At 40.0% G+C, this 21,261-nt stretch overlaps 1 pseudogene; it reads left to right on the plus strand.

The window, feature by feature from the left end:
* The first annotated feature begins 8,378 nt into the window (after window positions 1-8,378).
* LOC101148371 (ADP/ATP translocase 2-like) lies at window positions 8,379-9,290 on the plus strand (annotated as a pseudogene).
* Window positions 9,291-21,261: the final 11,971 nt, after the last annotated feature.

Below are 21,261 nucleotides of genomic sequence, written 5' to 3' on the forward strand. Positions count from 1 at the left end.
ATGCTACTTAATAATAGCCACCTAAAATTTTTCACCCTGCTGGGAAGAGTCCCTTGAATCTACCCTTCGTCTTTGCCTCATTCTTTTGTGAATTGCTCTTTCTCAGCATCTGTAGACCCAGAAGGCAAAGCTGAGACAACAAACCTAACAAGGCCCACCCACAGACCATTGCTTGATTTTACAGCAGTAGGCTTACATAGGGTGCCCACACAAAAGAGCTTCCCTTAATCACTGCATTTACCATGACCTGGTTATGAGACATCCTGATCATCATAAAGTCAATCTAGCATGGCTTGCATATGCAACATATCGGCCACTTCATCTGTGGAGTTCTATTTCGCATTTAAAGGAGGAGAAGAATTCATATGCTCAGATGAATTCCACTCAGTCCTCCACGCAATCTGTCTCCTTGGAAATAACATGCTATGTGTCTGAATCATATACAGTCATCTGTGACTAGTCAATAGCTATGTGTCAACCCAAACATGCTCTTTCATTCTGCAGAATTCGAAAGCAAGGAGAGTGACTTGCCCCTGAACTGGACACTCTCACGATCCATTTTAGTAAAGGTTCTTTAGGAATTTATTGATATTAATCCACAAAATGAGACAACTCCTTCACGCCATACCCTCTGCTTTCAGTAGTTTCTTGGTTTGGCCCTCCTCTCCCACTTAGACTGCTTGCTTGGTAAACAGAGATTGCAGAGGTTCTATCTGTTGTCCCTGCATAAATTATCCTTTTGGTGGTGGCCCTGAGGCTTAGTGGCTGAAATCTGAGCTTGGTATATATGCGGTGTTAGGATCTGCCCCAACACTATCTTTTACTTTCATTTTAGCTATTATGGATAACACTAAGCAAGGAATTGTACATTTGGCTAGTTTCTTGTTTTGCATTTCCTGATGTATACAGGGAACCCAAATACTTGAGAGTTGGACTTACCATTTCTAAATTCCACTGGAGACTTTTACCTATAGTAAAGAATCATGGCACAGCCACTGTTTCAAACTGTTTCATATCTAGTGGCCATATAGGAATCAAAAGTTTGTCCATCCCTGTCCTCTCATTCTTTCATTTCCCAAACTATGCTTTTGCCGTGTTTCAGCGAGTAAGGGTCATCCCAACAAATCCTACTTACAATCCCAACTATATTGGGGGGTCTTCCAAGGCCACCTTCTGGTTTAACATCCCATTAGAATGATTCACAGAGCTCAGAAAAGCTATTAAACTAATGATTATGGCTTATAACAGCTAAAGGATACCAATTAAAATTAGCAAAGGAAACAGGCACCAGGTGAAACCAGGTATAAGCTTCCAGTTGTTCTCTCCAAGTGGAGTCACACAGATAGGGCTTAATTCTCTCAGCAGTAGCGTTTGACAGCATATGCAAAGTGTTGCCAACCAAGGAAGTTCACCTGAGCCTTGAGGTCTAGAGTTTTTATTAGGAGTCAGTGGGCATGTCTGCATGGCTCACCTTAACTACTCTTTCTCTAGAAGTCAAACTGATACAGCGTGGTCCATGGCCCCAAGCAAACAAGAGCAGAAATTCACCATAAATCATATTGTTAGCATAAACTATCTGATGTGGACCAAAGCCTCAGATATACAAAGACACTGATAAAGCAGGATATTACAAAGGCTTAAGGGTTATCTCCTAGGAGGCAGGTGAAGGGCCAGTCCTTTCCAGGGAATATGTGGTGTTTGAGCAAACCAAGCCCACTGAGCTAACAGCTTATGGCACAACTTTTAACTCCTATTCAAGGTTTCCTTGAAATAGAAATATATTTCCCAAATATCCAATAATCAAAAAACAGAAAAATAGCAATGTGATTTATAGTTCCTCACAGATATCACACTGCATATGAAGAAGTTATCTGTGAAGTTTCAAGGAAAAGTTTACTTGTGATCTAGCTAGACAGGTATGAAAATTTATGCTGAAATTGAAACTTACATAAAAAGCAATGGTAATAATTTTACACATTTTTCTAGCATGAATCAACATGAAGATTTGATTGATGACAGTAAGTAAAAGGAATAACACATTGTTGATATTTGTAAATTTAGAATTAATACAATACCCTTTCAATTAAATGTTAATACTGAGTTGAAAAATAGTAAAGTTATTGCACTTACAGTTTGAAAATGATATACTTTTGCTTCAAAATCAAATCAGCTATTCTAAAACAGATGAATTAATTTTGTTAATGTGGGTTTAAATATTAAAGGAAAATTTCTTTCTTTTTTTTTTTTTCTTTTTTGAGACAGGGTCTCATTCTGTTTACCCATACTGGAGCACAGTGGTGCAGTCATAGCTCACTGCAGCCTTGAATTCCTGGGCTCAAGTGATCCTCCCACCTCAGCCTACCAAAATGCTGAAATTACAGGCGTGAGCCTCTGCACCCAGCTGGAAAAGCAGTTTTTGATACTCAGTTCAATTACTAGAAAACTTTTAATTATGTGAATCTACTTTTGAAATGTAAATTTTGTTAAGTTTAAATACAGATGAAGAATCTATAATGAAAATTTAGTGTCCAAATGAAGATGTATTTTAAGAATAAAGGGGCTAGGCGCAGTGGCTCACACCTGTAATCCCAGCACTTTGGGAGGCCGAGGCGGGTGGATCACCTAAGGTCAGGAGTTTGAGACCAGCCTAGCCAATATGGTGAAACCCCATCTCTACTAAAAATACAAAAATATTAGCCAGGCATGGTGGCAGGGGCCTATAATCTCAGCTACTTGGGAGGCTGAGGCAGAATTGTTGGAACCCGGGAGGCAGAGGTTGCAGTGAGCCGAAGTGAGACTCTGAAAAAAAAAAAAAAAAAAAAACAATAACGGCCAGGTGCGATGGCTCACACTCATAATCCCAGCACTTTGGGAGGCCAACACAGGTGGATCACAAGGTCAGGAGTTCAAGACCAGCCAGGCGAAGATGGTGAAACCCTGTCTCTAGTAAAAATACAAAACAATTAGCCAGGCGTGGCGGTGGGCGCCTGTAATCCCAGTTACTTGGAAGCCTGAGACAGAGAATTGCTTGAATCCGGAAGGGAGGCAGAGGTTGCAGTGAGCCAAGATCATGCCAATGCACTCCAGCCTTGGTGACAGAGCAAGACTCTGTCTCCAAAAAACAAAAAAGAATAAAATATACACCAGATGTCAAAGACTTAGTAGAAAACAAAAAGTGTAAAATAATAATACAATAATTTTCATACTGATTACATGTTAAAATAACTTCGTTTATATTGAGTTAAATAAAATGTTATGTTAAAATAAATTTCATTTTTTAATTTCAATTTTTATTGTGGCTGCTAAAGTTTTTTAAATTACACTTGCTTACATTATATTTCTAATAAACAGCACTGTTCTACATAACTACTGAGTTAAAGAAGAAATCATAATAAAAATTTTAAAATATATAGAACCAAATGGTAATAAATATAATACATATCTAATTCCTCACCAGGAAATGTATGACTTTAAATGTGTATATTAAAAAAGAAGAAATGATAATGAGTAATTAGGTAGGCATCTAACCCAAAAGCAACTCAAAGATAGTAGGCCAGGCATGGTGGCTCATGCCTGTAATCCCAGCACTATGGGAGGCTGAGGCAGGCAGATCACCTGAGGTAAAGAGTTCAGTACCAGCCTGGCCAACATGGTGAAACCCTGTTGTACTAAAAATACAAAAATTAGCCAGGTGGGGTGGCATGTGCCTGTAATCCCAGCTACTCAGGAGGCTGAGGCAGGAGAATCACTTGAACCCGGGGAGGCGGAGGTTGCAGTGAGCCAAGATCGCACCATTGCACTCCAGCCTGGATGAGAGAGCAAGACTTTATCTCAAAAAAAAAAAAAAAAAAAAAAGATAGTAGGAAAAAAAAGAAATATTACAGCTAAAAGTAGAAATTCATGGAAGAGAAAAATATATAAAGAACAAACAAAAGCAAAAGTAAGTTCCTTGGAATCACAAATAAAATAGACTCTGTCAAGATTGATCACAAAAAATAGAGGTGTTAAAAATTATATTAGTAGTGAAAAGGTAACCTAATAGCTACAGTCAAAATGAAAAAGAAAAGAAGGATTTTGTATGTTAAGCCAGTAAACTTGAAAGTCTAGCTATGATGTACAATTTCTGAGAAAATAATATGTAACTTGCCAAACTGACAAAAAGAAATAGAACATCTAAAATTTTTTTGGAATCCTTAGAGATGTTGAATCATAGTTAAAACATATTTACACATGAAGTCTCCAGTGCCTGATACTTTACAGGTGATTCCAATCAACTGTCAAGTCAGAGATCATTCCAACATTGTGGAAATTATCCAGAGAATAGAAAAAAAAAAGTAAACGCTTACCAATCCACAGTATGAAGCTAGTATAACTGAAATCAAAACCAGGCAAGAACAGTGTAAAAATAGAATATTATAGGCCAATATTTTCATGAACATAGTCACAAAATTGTAAGATATCAACTAGCTAAACCCAACATTTTTTTTAAATAATACATCATGAACAAGTTGGATTTGTCACACAAATGCAAGAATGGTTCAACCTTAGAAATTCTAAAGATAAAATCCGCCCATTTAAAAGATTTAACATTTTAAAACACCACATAACAATCTCAATAATTGTAGGAAAATATCATCTAATACCTATGAATGATTCAATAACAAACTTACAAACGAGGAAGAGAAGGGAATTCCCTTAATCTAAGAAATCATATCTACTATAAATGGATGTTTTAAATCATAGTTAATGATTAAACCTTAAAAGCATGCCCTTTAAAATCAGTAACAAGTCAAGCTTCTCAATATCATTTCTGCCTTCCAACATGTCTATGCATCACACAGATACACTCACACATGAATTTGAAGGTAAAGATTAGAAAGAAAGAAGCAAAACTATAATTATCTCAAGGTAAACATTGTTATTCAGAAAGCCACAGAATTCACAGAACATCTTGTAGAACAATGAATAATTTAGCCAGTTTACTAAATATAAGATTTATGTACAAAATGCAATCATTTTCCTATGCATAGTTAGGAAATGCAGTTTTAAAAAATATTCTGTTTAATAACAGAAGATTCTGAAAGATACCTATAAATAATTCTAAGAAATAACATACAACCTTCATATTTAAGAAATATTTCACAGTGGCTCAGGCCTGTAATCCCAGCGCTTTGGGAGGCCATGTTGGGCGGATCACTAGGTCAGGAGATTGAGACCATCCTGCCTAACACAGTGAAACCTCATCTCTACTACAAATATAAAAAATTAGCCAGGCATGGTGGCACACATCTGTAATCCCAGCTACTTGGGAGGCTGAGGCAGGAGAATCTCTTAAACCCAGGAGGCAGAGGTTGCAGTGAGCTGAGATCACGCCACTGCACTCCAACCTAGTGACAGAGCCAGACTCCGTCTCAAAAAAAAAAAAGAAAAGAAGACAAGAGACCAAAGGCCCAGCTCTCATGGGCCTTTCTTATATTATAGTCATGGAAAACAGACGATAGACAAAATTAGTAAATGAGTGTACGTTATACTAGAAGACGATAAATGCTATAGAGAAAAATAAAGCAGGAAAGTGGTATAGGGAAAGCTGGGGGCAGGAACTGCAATTTTGTTTGGGTATTCAGAGAAGGACACATTGAGAAGATGATACTTTAAACAAAAACTTGAAGGAGGTAAGGGAGAATGTCATGTGAATATATGAGGGAAGAGAATTTCAGGCAAGTGGTAAAGCAAGTGCAAAATACCTGAGGTCAGGGCATGCTTGGCAGGCTTCAGTGTAACAAGACAGAGTGAGCAAGAGGTAAGCAGTAGGAGACTGGATCAAAGAAATCATAAGCAGCTAGATGGTTAGGTCCTTGCAGGACCTTAAAGGACTTTGAATTTTACTCTGAGTGTGATGGAGAACCATTGAAGAGTTGCGAACAGAAGAGTGATCTGATTTAAATTTTTAACAGAGTCACCCTGGTTGCTATATGTATTAAACTGTTCTCATCCTGCTATGAAGAAATCCCTGAGACTGGGTAATTTATAAAGAAAAGAGGTTTAATTGACTCACAGTTCCTCATGGCTGGGGAGTCCTCAGGAAACTTACAATCATAGCAGAAGGAGAAGCAAACACATTCTTCTTCACATGGCAGCAGCAAGGAGAAGTGCAGAGTGAAGAGGGGGAAAAGCCCCTTATAAAACCATCAGATGTTGTGAGAACTCACTATCATAAGAATAGCATTGAGATAACCGCCCCCATAATTTAATTACCTCCCACTGGGTCCCTCCCATGACATGTGCTTACTATGGGAACTACAATTCAAGATGAGATTTTGGTGGGGACACAGCCAAACCATATCACTATAATAAAAACTAGCCTATAAGGGTGCAAGCGTGGAAGCAGGAAGTTAGAAGTCTTGTAACAATACGGGAGAGGTGATGGAGGTTTGAACCAGGTAGAAACCAAGAAATGAGGTAGTTGGAGGGACAAGAGAGATGCAGAGATTTTTGTTTGTGTATGTATGCGTGCTTTTATTTGTTTCAAGAACCTAAATGCGAGAAACTCCTACACGTTTATGTGCTTGAGTACATGAAAGCGAATGGCATTACGTGAAACAGCATATGGCTCAGATTTATACAGAAGCACAGATGGTCATTTTTTAGTAGCCAGGAGGGAACACAGGGTACAGGGGCATAGACGCTGGTAGGTAGTGGATGTGGCAGGAGCTTGTGGAAGTTCTATTTTGCTATGTCCCCAGTAAAATAAGAAGCAGTTCATCAGATGATAGCCAGGAGCGTTGGTGAGGTGTTGGAGTTTTGAGAAAAGAAAGGCAAAACAATCACAGTAGAGTAAGAAATAGACAAGGGAAACAAGATTGTCAGACAGCATGAAAGATCCATTGACACTAAGGATGAACTTAAAGTGAGACCAATAAGCATGCTATGTATTTTTCTTCTGCTGTGATGACGCTAAGTAGGAGGAGAGTTGGACTTCACCAGGATCAAAATTCTGCCAAGCAAGTAAGCACCACAGGAAAGGGGAAAGGGTGTTGAGGGTATATGTGAGGAAATGGCTATAATGATTAATGATGGAATTTAAACCGTGGGAAGAGTCAAAAGTACATGAGTGTGAATCAGGGATACTGAAAAATTGCACCAGGAAGTGGACTGTAGATCCTGGGGCTTGTTCAGGTGGTGAGACTAAAATGAGCAAGATAGGACAAGGCATACAGAGGGTGGAATGGTTGAACCTGCGATTATGAAAAGGTGATGGAAATTCTGTGCTATGACCATGTGAGTGAGTGGCTGAGATAGGCTGAAGGGGAGGAACCTAAAAAATTCAAGGCCATGGTGGTAGAGAATCATTTATGTGGATATTAAAATTACCAAGAATTAAGGCAGGAATGTTGTGGGGTTTTTCGTTTTTTTGTTTGTTTGTTTGTTTTTGAGACAGAGTCTCGCTCTGTTGCCCAGGCTGGAGTGCAGTGGCGTGATCTCGGCTCACTGCAAGCTCCACCTCCCGCGTTCACGCCATTCTCCTGCCTCAGCCTCCTGAGTAGCTGGGACTACAGGCGCCCGCCACCACGCGCTGCTAATTTTTTTTTTTTGTATTTTTAGTAGAGATGGGGTTTCACCGTGTTAGCCAGGATGGTCTCGATCTCCTGACCTTGTGATCCTCCGGCCTTGGCCTCTCAAAGTGCTGGGATTACAGGCGTGAGCCACGGCGCCTGGCCTTTTTTTTTTTTTTTTTGAGAGGGAGTCTTGCTCTGTCGCGCAGGCTGGAGTGCAGTGGCACAGTCTCGGCTCACTGCAAACTGCGCTTCCTGGGTTCACGCCATTCTCCTGCCTCAGCCTCCCCAGTAGCTAGGACTACAGGCACCCGCCACCGCGCCCAGCTAATTTTAGTAGAGACGGGGTTTCACCGCGTTAGCCAGGATGGTCTCCATCTCCTGACCTCGTGATCCGCCCATCTAGGCCTCCCAAAGTGCTGGGATTACAGGCGTAAGCCATTGCCCCGGCCCAGGAATGTTGTTTAAAAGACTGACAGTGTATATACTATGTACTGGTACTATGTACCCACAAAAATTAAAATTTTAAATTAAGAAAAAAGGCTGGAATTGACAAAAATCATTGAGAAATAAGGGACAATGAAGTGGGGGAAAGCAGACAACTCAACGGGGGGACAGTGGGAGTGATGGTCTGTTAGGACATTCAGACCTTATAGAGTCTAAGTAGGAGAGAGGGAGCAGGGTCTCACAGCATCAACAAAACACTGAGGAGGATGCATATCCCACCTCCATGGCCCGATATGAGCAGTGTAGGACATTAAAATGGTCCTTCTCACAGCCCGAGTCAAAGCCAGTTCCCAGCCCAGTCCCGTCCCTTAGCAGCCTGCCTCCTCTTTCAACATGACAGATGCCACTGTGTCCTTTGCCAACGACTTCCTGGCAGGTGGAGTGGCCGCAGCCATCTCCAAGATGGCTGTAGTGCCCATCCAGCGGGTCAAGCTGCTGCTGCAGGTGCAGCATGCCAGCAAACAAGTCACCGCAGATAAGCAATACAAAGGCATTATAGACTGCGTGGTCTGCATATCCAAGGAGCAGGGAGTCCTGTCCTTCTGGAGCGGTAACTTGGCCAGTGTCATCAGATACTTCCCCACCCAGGCTTTCAACTTCGTCTTCAAAGATAAATACAAGCAGATCTTCCTGGGTGATGTGGACAAGAGGACCCAGTTTTGGCGCTACTTTGAAGGGAGTATGACATCAGGCAGTGCTGCTGGGGCCACATCCTTGTGTTTTGTGTACCCTCCTGATTTTGCTCTTACCCATCTAGCAGCCAATGTGGGTAAAGCTGGAGCTGAAAGGGAATTCCGAGGCCTCGGTGACTGCCTGGTTAAGATTTACAAATCTGATGGGATTAAGGGCCTCTACCAAGGCTTTAACATGTCTGTGCAGGGTATTATCATCTACCCAGCCGCCTACTTCAGTATCTATGACACTGCAAAGGGAATGCTTCCGGATCCCAAGAACACTCACATCCTCATCAGCTAGATGATCACACAGACCGTCACTGCTGTTGCTGGGTTGACTTCCTATCCATTTGACACCATTCGCCACCACATGATGATGCAGTCAGGGTGCAAAGGAACTGACATCATGTACACAGGCATGCTTGACTGCTGGAGGAAGATTGCTCATGATGTAGGAGGCAAAGCTTCCTTTAAGGGTGCATGGTCCAGTGTTTTCAGAGGCACGGGTGGTGCTTTTGTGCTTGTCTTGCATAATGAAATCAAGAAGTACACATAAGTTGTTGTCTAGGATTTTTGTCCTGGTGAACAGGCATGTTGTATTATATAACATGTCCTGAGCATTCTTGACAGACTCCTGGCTGTCAATTTATCTGTGGCAACTATTTGCTGTTGAAAATGAGAAGCAATAATGTTCATCTGACCAGTTTTCTCTTAAAGCCATTTCCATGATGATGAGGATAGGAGTCAATTATATTTTTTGTTTCAGTTACTCCTGATAAACAACAAATTTGGAGAAATAAAGGTATCTATAATAAAGAAAAAAGAAGGCCCTCACTTGAGCAGGAACAAAGCTGTGTGCCCAAAGTGATCTTAAAAGAACATGAACTGGGCCTGGGCATGGTGTTTCACGCCTGTAATCCCAGCATTTTGGGAGGCCGAGGCAGGAGGATCACTTGAGCCCAGGAGTTTGAGAACAGCCTGGGCAACATAGTGAGACTCCTGCCTCTATAAAAATTTATTTTTTTTTTAATTCAAAAGAACATGGACTGCAGAATTATATATAACAATAAATTTTAAAAGAAAACAAAAAACAAGTTAATTTTTTTAACAATGAGAGAATGAATAAGTACATGGATTGTTCGTATAATGGAATACTACACAACACTGAAAATAAGCTGAGCTATGATCATGTAACATGATTATGTAAATAAGCTATGATCATGTAACATGGACAAAATCTGCAAAAATAATTTGAGTGAAAAATGTAGGTGGCATAAGAATGCCCCAGCATGATATAATTTATATTATACTGTGTATACAAGGGTTGCTTATGAATTGCCTAGACAAATATATATATATGTTACTAAATTATTTCTAATTATTTACTAATTATTTCACTTTGGGAATGCTAAATAAATTCAAGATCATTAATTACAGAGACAAAAGGCGAGTGATTGGATCAGGGAAATGTATACCAGGGTGAGATGAGAGGGACCTGAAATTAGCAATCTGTTATTTTTGTTGTTGTTTTGTTTGTTGTTTTTGTTTGTCTGTCTGTTTTGAGACGGAGTCTCGCTCTGTCGCCCAGGCTAGAGTACAGTGGCGTGATCTCGGCTCACTGAAACCTCCGCCTCCTGGGTTCAAGCAATTCTCCTGCCTCAGCCTGCCAAGTAGCTGGGACTACAGGTGCACACCACCACGCCCGGGTAATTTTTTTGTATTTTAGTAGAGATGGGGTTTCACCATGTTGCCCAGGCTGGTTGCAAACTCCTGAGCTCAGGCAATCAGCCCACCTTGGCCTCCCAAAGTGCTGGGATTACAGGCGTAAGCCACCACGCCTGGCCCAGCAATCCGTTATTTCTTAGGCTGTGTGGTAGATACAGGGGCGTTCATTTTATAATTCTCTATAGTTTTTGAATTTCTGAAGTAAGTGCTAAATATAAAAGATAAAGATTGTGTAATACTTTCAGTGTCTATCGTGCTTTCAAATAAATTCTCTCATTTGATTTGCAAGGTAAACTTGTGAGATAGTGAAGGTAGTTGTTATTAATATTTTCATTTCATAAAGGAGGAAACACCCAAGGCTAAAAAAAAAATTCTACAAGTAATAAACAGATGAGAAGCAGGTCCACAACTAAGCTCTTTGGGATCCAAATCATCATGCCTCCTTAGATATGCTAACACTTGGTCAGTGAGACTGTAGAATCAGGGGTACAACCATCCTACTTTATCCTTTTTTTGCCCTTGAGTTAAATTATATTGTCTTAAATCAAATGGAGATAAGTATATTTATTGAGGCGCCGCTGCTGCGTCCAAGGTTATGAAATGCCTTTCTTCTTCATAGTTTTCTGAAATTTTATATATTGTCAATTCCTCTCCAGCATCACAAAACAATGGAGAAGGTATCAGTTATTATTCAGAACCATGGAGTCAATTTTTTTTCTCTAGAAATAGAAACTTTCTATAGCTACTCAAGTGAAAAGAGGTAGGGGCATCAGAAAATCTGGGCAATCAGAAACCTGAATTGTATTTTCACTTGTCTTCTTCACTTTAGCTTTGGTTTTACATTGGACTTTCTAGAAGTCATTTTGTATATCTGTGTCTCACTCTATACAACTGGGACAGAAATACAGACAGCTGACAACTTTAAGCACTCAAATAAAAAACTATGCATGATCATAAAGCATATCAACATACCTCACATAGCCCTTTGCATTGTGGCAACCGTTTGGTTTGCTGATAACAAAAGAGTATTGGAAAGAGTTAATTTGCACTAGCATGTAATAAATCTCCTCAATCACCTCACGTTATAATTCTTTTTTTTTTTTTTTTGGGATGGAGTCTCACTCTGTTGCCCAGGCTGGAGTGCAGTGGCACAATCTCGGCTCACTACAACCTCCACCTCCTGAGTTCAAGCTATTCTCCTGCCTCAGCCTCCCAAGTAGCTGGGATTACAGGCACCCACCACTATGCCCAGCAAATATTTGTATTTTTAGTAGAGACAGGGTTTCACCATGTTGCCCAGGCTGGTCTTGAATTACTGACCTCAGGTGATCCGACTGGCTTGGCCTCCCAAAGTGCTGGGATTACGGGTGTGAGCCTCGTCACCCAGTCTCATGTTATACTTCTATAAAGATTGGCCAGTCATTATGTAAGGCAGTATGTATAGTAGTTAACTGTACAGGGTACACTGACCTTGGTTTCTGACTTATAAAATAAGACTACTACTACCTACTTTTTAAGAGTTGTGATGACTAAAGGAGATAATGTATATAAAACACTTGGCACAGTACTGGTTGGGCTCATTAAAGTTGGCTGTTTTCATTATTGCACATAATCACCACATTAATTAATACTCTTACTGGACCTTTCGCCTGGTGCTATCGGATTCTGGATTTTGAGAGTAGTTGCGGTAGAATTGTCTTCCCTGTACCACTTTCCTAGAAATTGCCACTCCTTACCCCATCCACATGACAGCAAAACCTGCCATGTTTCTAACACGTGTCACTGTCTGTGCCACAGTTGGTCCAGGGCTTAACACCTTACCCATGCCGCTATGATTATTTATTCCTGGAAGTTGTGGGACTTGAGAGGAGAGCAGGGAGCAAAAACAAGAAAATAAGAGAAAGAAAGAAAATGCAAGAGTGAAAATCCGAAGACTAGTCTCTGTCTTAGTTACTGTACCTCCTACATATAAGACTAAGAGCATCTTAGTGCCCATGCTTCCTGCCCTGTGGACCACCAGCTGGAGGGGAGGAAAATAAGGCAGAAAGAAGGAAGCACAGAAGAAAGATGTGGAGAATGGCAATCCTATTCAGGTCCCTAGCTGCAGGTTATTACCAAGAGGCAGCCGCACTCCTGTCTTTGAATACTGTGAGAAGACACCCAAGCATTGTCCTCCTTTACTTAGCTTAGCCAAGTTTAATTATGGAACTTGCAACAACAAAAGTCCTAACTAATACCCATTTTTTATCCCTTCTTCACCATGTAATGGAAATATAGTCTGTCCCCTAAGTCAACCCCCACATATCCTCCTAAAATCTTCTGTCATCACATCAGATCAATTCCTGGTCTCTCAACCCTCAAGGATAGATCCCTGCCCTCTTCCCCTACTCCTGTTATTCTGAGCATCAATCCTTCCTTCTAATTGCTCTGACAGCTGGTCAGGAAGAACTGCTGGGCTGAACAAATCAGAAATGGCTGAAACCACAAATCCAACAACTTGGATAACAATCATCTCTCAGAATATATGTCAGTTCGCAAAGCAGGTCAGGGCACGTGGGTACATTCAACCCAGCTAGTGAAGCCAAGTTCATAATCTGAGCCACCATGGCCAGACAAAGGGAAGAGAAAAGGAGGACAGAGCAAGGTATTTAACCTCTATGAGCTTTCATGTTCTTTTCTGTAAGATGAAGATAATACTGTTGATTTTCAGGGTTACTATAAAGATTAGAATAATGTACATAAAATGTCTGGAATGTGGCTGATGCACAATTAATGGTACTTTTTATTAGCATGTCTACTGTTAAGCCTATAAATGCTCTGGAGCAACAAAATCAACTGAAAACATACAGGTTGTATTTATCAACATCCTCTCAGTCCACTTGAAAGGTACAAGAAAGATACGCATTTTTAGGAACAAATGCTTTTTTACTTTAGCCCGTTAGCATTGCAGCCTAGAGCTTTCTACAGTAATCAGTATTCAGAGGTTATAATGCTAGAAACTTTCTACAGATGTTCCTTGTGTTCATCAGTGCAAGGTGCCTGAAATTTGAGTTTTAATGCCTAATAGAATTTAGCCTTACAGAATCAGAAATTGGCTGGACCTGATTCCCTTAAAAATGCCATTGCATTCAAATAGGATCACTGCTAGGCATTGCCTCCGCTTTCAATAAAATGAATCTTTTAAAAAACTCATTGTACACAGGAGATTAACCGCACTCTGAAGTCACCTTCGAGTTACGTACATACCTTAACTTTCTGAAATCAGTTCATCGTAAAGACCCCAGAAAATGCAGGGCAATTATGGAAACTACAGCAATCAGATACCAAGCTCCAGAATATGCTCCACACCGTTATTTTCTGGCTGAAAGTTTATTTGAAGCTGTTTTTGTAGTAGGGCAGAGAAAGAACTTCTCATTGGGAGTAAGACAAAGGATTTGGTCCCATCTGAGCTATTAACTCATTGTGTGTCAGCGGACATGTTTTTTTCTATGACCCCAAGCCCCCAACCCAAGGCCTTGGTTTCTACTTCTATCAAGTGAAAGGGTCAGACTACAGAGATGTCCAATAGGTTTCAGCTCATCAACTGTAATCAGCCACTAGTGATTATTGCAGTAACTATGTTATAAGAAGAGTGTGGACTTCCCAAGTTGGGGAATCAGGCTTTCATTTATTCTTTTTTTTTTTATTTCAGTGTGCCCACTGCTACGGTTTGAATGTGTCCCTGAAAAGGCATGTGTTGGAGACTTAATCCCCAATGCAGCGGTGTTGGAAGGTGGGGCCTAATGGGAGGTGTATAGGTCATAAGAATGCAGCCCTCATGGATTAATGAATTTATGTAGATTATAAAAGGGCTTGAGCCTGTGAATTCCGTCTCCCATTATCTCTCTTACTCTCTCAACTCACCAGATGTCAGTCCCTTGATCTTAAACTTCCCAGCCTCTAGAACTGTGAGAAATAAATTTGTTTCTTATAAATTACCCAGTCTGTGGTGTTCTGTTATAAAAGTACAAAGCAGACTAAGATATCCACATTTTCCACATAATCTTCATTTGATATTATTTTTATAATCACATATACACTTAAATCTTAAAGGACACATGTATTTTCTTCCCCAAGAAGACTTTTTGCCTCCCCTCTACAACTCCCTACATACCTCTTCTGTTTTTTTTTTTTTTTTTTTTTTGAGACGGAGTCTCGCTCTGTCGCCCAGGCTAGAGTGCAGTGGCGCAATCTCGGCTCACTGCAAGCTCCGCCTCCTGGGTTCACGCCATTCTCCTGCCTCAGCCTCCCGAGTAGCTGGGACTACAGGCGCCCGCCACCACGCCTGGCTAATTTTTAGTATTTTTAGTAGAGACGGGGTTTCACCGTGTTAGCCAGGATGGTCTCGATCTCCTGACCTCGTGATCCACCCGCCTCGGCCTCCCAAAGTGCTGGGATTACAGGCGTGAGCCACCGCGCCCGGCCCTCTTCTGTTTTTTAATCCCTTGAAGAAAGTTATTCTCTTCTAGTTCTCTCCAAGCACCTTGGACTCACATGCTTTAAAGCATATACTCTGTCATTAATGAGTCTGTGACACACATTCAGCTATGGGTTCTGTAAGAGCAAGGTCTATGTCATAAGAGTTTTGATAACTGCCTCAGAGAGCACCATAGTGGGTAGGAATGAAGAATAAAGAGAGAAATGGATAGTTAAAGGGATAAGTGAACAGATGAGTAAAAACTTCCTGGTCTCTCATGAATGCAACACCCTATTATCAGCCAATTTGATGCATTACATTGAAAAATACACCTTTTATGTCTCCTGAAATTCTAGTTGTATATTTAGGGAAAATATTAGGAAAAATTGGGTACATGAGTGCATTAGTCCATTCTCATGCTGCTAATAAAGACATATCTGAGACTGGGTAATTTTTAAAGGAAAGAGGTTTGACTCACAGTTCTGCAGGGTTGAGGAGGCCTCAGGAAACTTACAATCATGGCAGAAAGGGAAGCAAACATGTCCTTCTTCACATGGTGGCAGCAAAGAGAAGGGCCGAGCAAAAAGGGGAAAGCCCCTTATAAAACCATCAGATCTCGTGAGAACTCACTATCACGAGAACAGCATGAGGATAACTGCCCCCATGATTGAATTACTTCCCACCAGGTCCCTCCCATGACCTGGCAGGGATTATGGGGTTACAATTCAAGATGGGATATTGGTGGGGACACAGCGAAACCATATCAACAAGTCTCCTCTTAAATATGTAAAGATTCACAGCCCAGTTTCTTCACTTCTCCAAATCTACTGAAGTGTATTTATACCTTTTGTTTCTAACATCTAAACCATTTCAATTTTCTAATGATAAAGGGAGATTGGAAGGCAATGATGGATGACAGATCATATGATAATGAGGTATTTCCCAACTAAACACTAAGTTTCAAGTAATTAAAATTTCTTGCCAATATTCTTTCTGTTTTTTTTCTAATGCTCACCCATTTTGCATTTCCCAGATATGACAACTCTTCCCGGCATACAATGAGCACTATTCATCAAAAATGGCATGTTCACTTATAGGGCTTATAGGGTCCTTTAACACACTCTAGGTGGTGCTCACCCTAACGTGAGGGAAATAGTTCTGCGCTAGATTATTCTGTGCATGCCTCTCCTGTGTACACATTGCTTGGTTTTTAAACTGCAAAAATTTCTGTTTCTTTTCCCTGGTCAAAAGTGCAACCAAGAAGAGGCAGTGCAATCAAGGGGCAAAACAGGCCAAGTTTCTTCCACGTTTTCCCCAGGCAAGGTTTTTCATGTTTCATTTGCTAAAATGTGGCTTCCCTGTAGGCTTTGCTTGGAATTTGATTGATTTCTGTAGCCTCCAGTACAGCTAAAGGGTCATAGATGTATATGTAAAAGATCCCACAGAAAGTTTCATTGAGGCCTACCAGGGCTAGATCAAAGGGTAGCCAGCTGGGCACCTGACCGGGTCACCAATCAATAAGAGGCATTAAAACATCACTGGAAATGCAATTAAATGAAGAAGGCTACATTTACCAGAAGTCCTCTCAGGGAGACTGTAAGTCATTGGAATTTCTGATAAGCCACTTGGGATGGGACTTGAGACCTCCAAGAGGCACACCCCAGAAACCTAAGGAATCAGTATTACATTACATCAGGTGTGACCAGTTGGTTGCATACTCTTGTCTTAATGAGTGTGATGTGAATATTTGGGATCAGAGATGACCACAAAGGAGAGGTTGAGTGCCACCACCAGAGTTCCTTCTCCTCCTTCCCTCATACATTTTCTGCCTCTCCTGTACATAAATAATTATTGGCTTTTTAAAAAATATCATTTTTAAAGTACATCAAAGTATTGGACTCGTGTCTACTTGTGAAAACATTTATCAGCAGATGACTCTAAACCTCAAAGTATCAGCAGTTTGTAGAGTGGAGCACCAGGGAACAGTATCCTTCAGGATCTCAAAAAGCCATATGAATACTGCCTAGCTGCAGGTACAGATTCCCAGGACCATTCTCAGGAGTTAGGACATTCAAGGGGCCAGAAGTGACACAGAAATGAGTTCTGGAGAGACAGAGACAGAGAGAGAGAGAGAGAGAGAGAGAGAGAGGGATGGATAGATAGATAAATAATATAGCATGCAAGGATATGCGCCAAGGGGCTGCCTTTTGACCCATGCATCTGAAAAGGCTGAAGGTGTCCTTCCAACAATGATCAGTGGTGAAGTGACATTGATTTAATTCAATGTCTGGTACTTCCTGGCTCTTTGGTCCACAGCCTCCATGAGACTGCTCACCGTAAGGATATTAAGCAATCTAATGAGATAATTTTAAAGAAAACCATCTTCAACTGAGTGAATTTTTCTGCCCAGTAAAAGTTGTAAAAGCCCGAGTGGTATACAATGAGACTTTCATTCTCCTGGGAATTCTTAATTCTATCCTTAGACCTAGTTGGTTCACCAAGGAGCAATGTATTCTTATCTCATTTGCAAAACCCTCAAAGAAATACCTTTGCTAATTAAAGATTTATGTTATAACCTCATAATGCCTTGTCCCTGCCCTGCTCCTTTTGTCTTCCCTTGGCTTCCAGGAAGACCTGAACCTAATTTAATTTTCAATTGCTGTAACATTAACCTACATTTTGGCACACTTATTTCTCCCATCTGTATAGTTCATTGGTGGTGTTGTTGATTATCTTCTTTCTGCTTAAAAATAGTATTGAAAATGTATCTTTGATTGTAAATTTCTCAAGTCCTTTATGGAAGCAAAAAAGGAACACTTCATAACCTATAAATAGAAAAAGATCATATTTTGTCATTCGTTATTGATATTTAATGTATAGTCCCTTGTGAATTTCTCATTAAAACTACACCATTATTGATCTTCCAGAACAGAGAAATTTAGAATATTCAGTTTTTTTAATCAATTGGTTTATTGATTTAATAAGGGATCCATATCTGACATTCTGCAAAAATAGAGTCCTAGAACATTCAAATGAGGCTCAACTTGAAGTCTGAGACAAGAAATTTGAGGGCAAATAAGGAATGTTATGCTTATAAAACAGTAAATTTTTTAATTATTCATAATTTTAAAAAATCCAATGGATTCAAGAAAGACTTAGAAAATGTTTAGGAGGGGAAAATAGAGTCATAATAGACTAATAAAGAAAACCAGAGATACTATTTTTCTAAGACACCACAAATACTTGGAGATTAATTAACATCTCACAAAACAAACATGATTCCTATAATGCATTCTCTATGTTACTTCCACGGAAAAAAATAAAATCAGAACACTCAAGGATCTTAGAATTTGCTTTATGTCCTGACACTGAATGAAGTCTAAGTCAATTCCCAAGCTGTGTTCTTTGAAGCATTACTGCTCAGGAAGACAGTAAAAGAAGCACCCTGAAAAGGACATTCTCTGATCAAATAAGTATGGAAAATACTGTGTACCATCACCCCATTCTTTGAGATTCAAAATATTCATTAATATATTAAAGTCTTTGAGAGATCCCGCAGTCACTCAAGAAAGTTGTTTCACATTGCTTAACCTAGCTTTTCCTGAAACTTTTTTGAGCAAAAAAAAAAAAAAAAAGACTGTTTAGATGAAATCTCTATAAACATTCTGCCCTCAAATTTGTGACACTATGGTATCAAGTAGCCCATCCCCTTTGTTGAGCTAACACAGCTCAGGACCACCAGGAACTCCACAGTCTGGCCTATCATGTCTATAGAAGCCCGGCCAAGTGTGAGTCCTGCCAGCCCAGGAATGGGAAATGCCTGCAGAAACTGTGGTTTGGGTTACTATAACAAAATACCATATACTGGGTAACTTTTAAACAACAGAAATTTATTCTAACAGTTGTGAGGGCTGGGAAGTCCAAGACCAAGGCACCAACAGATTTAGTATCTGGTGAGGGATCAATTTCTGGTTCACTGATGACACTTTCTAGCTGTGTCCTCGCATGGTGGAAGGAGAGAACTCTGGTCTCTTCAGCTCCTTATAAGGGCACTGATCCCATTCTTGAAGGCTCTCCCGTAAAGACCTAATCACCATCCAGAGACCCAATCTCCAAATACCATCACATTAAGGCTTAGGTTTCAATATATAAATTTGGGGGAGACATATTCAGTCCATAACTTACAGGAAACTGCTGTTATTCCAATTCACAGTTGAGGAAACTGAGAACTTAAGAAAAGTTAAGTAATCTACCTAAGGTCACATACCTGCAAATGTGGCAGTGCTGGATTTTAAATGTAAGTCTGCCAGACCCCAGAGACCATGTTTTAAACCCCTGAAGAAGGAAATGCAGAAGAGAGTTTTATTAAACCATTTCAGTTAGAAGAATGGACACATACGTTATATTTTTCAGTGGTTACAAAAAGACACCACAATTGCTATATATGAGTAGTGGGCACCATTTATTCATTCAATTCTAAGGGAAGAAAAATTATGATAGCCAGGTGATTTTTCTCCCTCAGTTACTTTGCTGACCAATCCACTTACAGTTTGCTGATCATACTATTCCCTTTCAAAACACCCCTGCCTGTCTTTATACAAACGAATCCCTTTATAAAGGTGGTTCTCCACTTGGCTCCCAGGAGAATTCATTCTTTCAAAAGCAATTCAAGTGTCACCATTTCCTCTGTGCAGGCTTCCCTAATCGCTATCTTTCCGTTTTCATCGCCTCAGTCCCTCCTCCCTGATCCTAAAGCACAATGTACATCTCCAAACATCACACAGCTCTGGTTGCAGACTCACTGCTTGTTTGTGTATCTGTCTTCTGCTTCATACTACACCCACGTGTTATCTATCTCTGCACAGATACATGGGACTTGACAAGCTGGAAGGCACCATATCAACATTCCTTAAACAGAGGCATTTGATGTGTTTGTAGATAACTGAATAAACTCTATGGCTATGCTGCTAAGTAATCTGGGAGAATTTTAGATTTAAAAATGCACAAAGTAGAAGGGAAAGTTGAATAATTATTGCAATCCCTCTAATGATTCATACAATTGGATATATATAATAACAGCTAAAGGAAATGAAGGAAAGCTACAAGTATCAACATGGATAAATTTCAAAGTGTTAAGTTAAAGAAAAGTTGTAAAATGAAATATATGGTCCCCTTTATATAAATTTTAGAAGTGTGAAAAACAATATTCTTTTTTTTTTTTTTTTTTTGAGACAGAGTCTTGCTCTATCGCACAGGCTGGAGTGCAGTGATGCCATCTCAGCTCACTGCAAACTCTGCCTCCCAGGTTCATGCCATTCTCCTGCCTCAGCTTCCCGAGTAGCTGGGACTACAGATGCCCACCACCATGCCTGGCTAATTTTTTGTATTTTTAGTAGAGACGCGGTTTCACCATGTTAGCCAGGATGGTCTTGATCTCCTGACCTCGTGATCCACCTGCCTCAGCCTCCCAAAGTGTTGGGATTACAGGCGTGAGCCACCACGCCCAGCTGTGAAAAACAATATTCTATATAATGTATGGATAGTAATAATAATTGATTACAGCATCCATAGGAATTACAATCACTAATTCAGGATAACTTTCTTCAGCGCCAGAAAGATGGAAATAGAATCAGTGGGAGATACTCATGAAGCTTTAACTGTATCTGTATGTCTTAGCTGCAGGAAAAAAAATTATAAAGCAGGAAGTCCTAGCCAGAGCAATCAGGCAAGAAAAAGAAATGAAAGGCGTTTAAATAGAAACAGAGGAAGCCAAACTAGCTCTGTTTGCAGATGATATGATTCTTTACCTAGAAAACCTTACAGTCTCTGCCTAAAAGCTCCTAGATGTGATAAACCACTTCAGCAAGGTTTCAGGACATAAAATTAATATATAAAAGGCAGTAGAATTTCTATACAAAAAAAATGTCCAAGCTGAGAGCCAAACCAAGAATGCAATCCAATTCACAATAGCCACAGAAAGAATAAAATACCTGGGAATACTAGATATTTTACCAGCTAGCCAGAGAAGCAGAATATCTCTACAATGAGAATTACAAAACACTGCTCAAAGAAATCAGAGATGACACAAACCAATGGAAAAACATTCCATGCTCATGTATAGGATGAATAAATATTGTTAAAATGACCATACTGCTCAAAGCAACTTACAGATTCAATGCTATTCCTATCAAAGTACCAATGACATTCTTCACAGAATTAGAAAAAACTATTTTAAAATTCATATGGAACCAAAAAGAGCTCAAATAGCCAAGGAAATCCTATGCAAAAAGAACAAAGCTAGAGGCATCACATTACCAACTTCAAACTGTATTACAAAGCTACAGTA

Source organism: Gorilla gorilla, chromosome 12, assembly GCF_029281585.2.
Source record: "Gorilla gorilla gorilla isolate KB3781 chromosome 12, NHGRI_mGorGor1-v2.1_pri, whole genome shotgun sequence".
Classification (NCBI taxonomy): Eukaryota; Metazoa; Chordata; class Mammalia; order Primates; family Hominidae; genus Gorilla; species Gorilla gorilla.